The sequence below is a fragment of the Chrysochloris asiatica genome, unplaced genomic scaffold (assembly GCF_000296735.1).
Source record: "Chrysochloris asiatica unplaced genomic scaffold, ChrAsi1.0 scaffold00428, whole genome shotgun sequence".
In the NCBI taxonomy this organism is placed as follows: domain Eukaryota; kingdom Metazoa; phylum Chordata; class Mammalia; order Afrosoricida; family Chrysochloridae; genus Chrysochloris; species Chrysochloris asiatica.
The window spans coordinates 594,147-596,259 of NW_006408946.1; the positions used below are offsets into that span (position 1 = coordinate 594,147).

The 2,113-nt window shown below is 35.4% G+C and overlaps 1 pseudogene; it reads right to left on the reverse strand.

Annotated features, from left to right (window-relative positions):
* The window catches only part of LOC102832233, an 84,253-nt pseudogene extending 82,494 nt beyond the window's left edge, over positions 1-1,759 (reverse strand).
* Between the last annotated feature and the right edge of the window lie 354 nt (positions 1,760-2,113).

Genomic DNA, 2,113 nt, shown 5'->3' on the forward strand with positions numbered 1-2,113 from the left:
TTTTACCCACAAGTGATAAAGATATGAACAGATACATATGCAGATAGATATATAAAAAGCACATGCAAATATAAAGCAAACAATGTAAAATATGAATAATAGGTGAATCTGGTTAAAGTGAATCCATGTATGCTTTATAATCTTCTTATTTTGAAACACTTGTTCAAGTTTGAAACATTTCCACACAAAAGGTTTTAAAGTTTTCTGAGATTTCCTTATGGGTCTTGTATGCCTGAGAAGGACGCTCCATGAAAAGAACTTTCTTCTGAAAGGTTTCTGTTTGGGATCAATGTTCGTTAAGTGAACTTTTACCTCTTTTTTAGAGGACATGATCTGAGGAGAAGAGTGCAGTAATTAGGAAGCAGCTGTTGCTGGTTCTGAACACTGCTGTGATCAGAGAAAAAGTACTTTTCTTACACTGGGGAGTAGTTAGCTCAAGAATCAACAAAATTTTAATAGAAAGAATATGAAAATATGAGTTATATTTGTATATACCTCTAACATTTTACTTTACATAAATGACAAATGTGCAGTCATTGTCTTCTGTCAGTGAACTAATGGGGAGAAATAAATGACTTCACTTTCCATAGAACCAGTATAACATCTTGTACAGAAAACCAGAAAAAACAAAAGGTTTCTTTCTAACCATTGTCCTCTAGTATTTCCCTTATCTAAGAATTAATTTATTCCTAGTATTTTAGGGAATTTTAGTATTACCTAATCTAGGAATTGGAGTTCTGGTATGGCAATGTTAGTCAATGCAGTTTCTGCATTGAACTGTAATATCAGCAGTTCAAGCTCACCAGTCACTCTTCGGAAACCCTATATGGGTCAGAACCAACTCAACGGCACTTAACAACAACAATAACAACAATCTAGGAATTAATCCAATTCTGTACTCCACTTTTTGTAAACAGCTGGTTTTACTCAGTTCTCCCTTCCTCTCTGTTTAGTGAGTCAGCCATAATGCAGAGATTCTCTGAATGAATGCCAATAATAGCAAACTTCCCAAGCTGCACATCTACTTAGATTCATTTTATTTCAGTTGTAGAACCATTTGATTGTAATGATTTTAAAGCACCAGTTTGTAATTGAACTAGTCCCAAATGAAGGCTGTATTTCTAAGATATTTCTATTATAACTTTTACAAATAGTTATGTTCAGGTTTGTAAAATTGATTGGAATGCCACAAAACCCATAAAGACTACAGTTTCTGAAAGCAATTTAATAAATTCTTATTGTGTATTTAAGTATTGATTTGATTTTTTTAAAACTCTTTATTTTAGAAGTGTTCAAACATATGCAAAAGTAGAGAACACTGAACAGCAAACCCCTGTGCACCCACCATACACCTTCAACAACTGCCATCATACGGACACTCAGGTTTCACCTATACACCCACTTCCTGACATCCAATCCCCATTGCATTACTTTGAAGCAAATCTCAGTCTGTCATTTCCTTTCTATATACTTCAGCACAAATCTCTTTTGAGAAAATATTATCATTATACCTAATAATTTAACAATAGTTTGAAAGCAACTCTAAATAAAATTTTTTTACTCTAAAAATAGTTTTTTTCCCTTCTCTTTGTGCTTTTTATATTTCTCTTTGATCCCTAACCCTCTCTATAGGACACTAAGGATACACAAAGACAGAAGCATTTCTAAAAGTCCAAGAAACCTCCTCCAGACTGCAAATAGCCTGCAGAGTTATGCTCATAATCTGGGTCTTACCTTACCTTACCTTATCCATTGCCATCTAGTCAACTGTGACTCATAACAATCCTTTAGGGCAAAGTAGAACTATAGGGTTTCTGAAGTTGTGACTCTATGAGAGCAAAAGGCCTCACCTTTCTCCTGCAGAGTCATTGGTTGGTTCTAACCATTGACCTTGAGGTTGTTGCTGTTGTTGTTAGGTGCCATTGAGTCAGTACCGACTCATAGCTATCCTGTTAACAACAGAACTAAACACTGCCTGGTCCTGGACCAACTCACAATCATTGCTACACTTGAGCCCATTATTGCTGCCACTTTCTCAATCCATCTCACTTGGGGTTTTCCTCTTTCTTTGACCCTCTGCCTTACCAAACATAATATCCTTCTCCAGTGACTA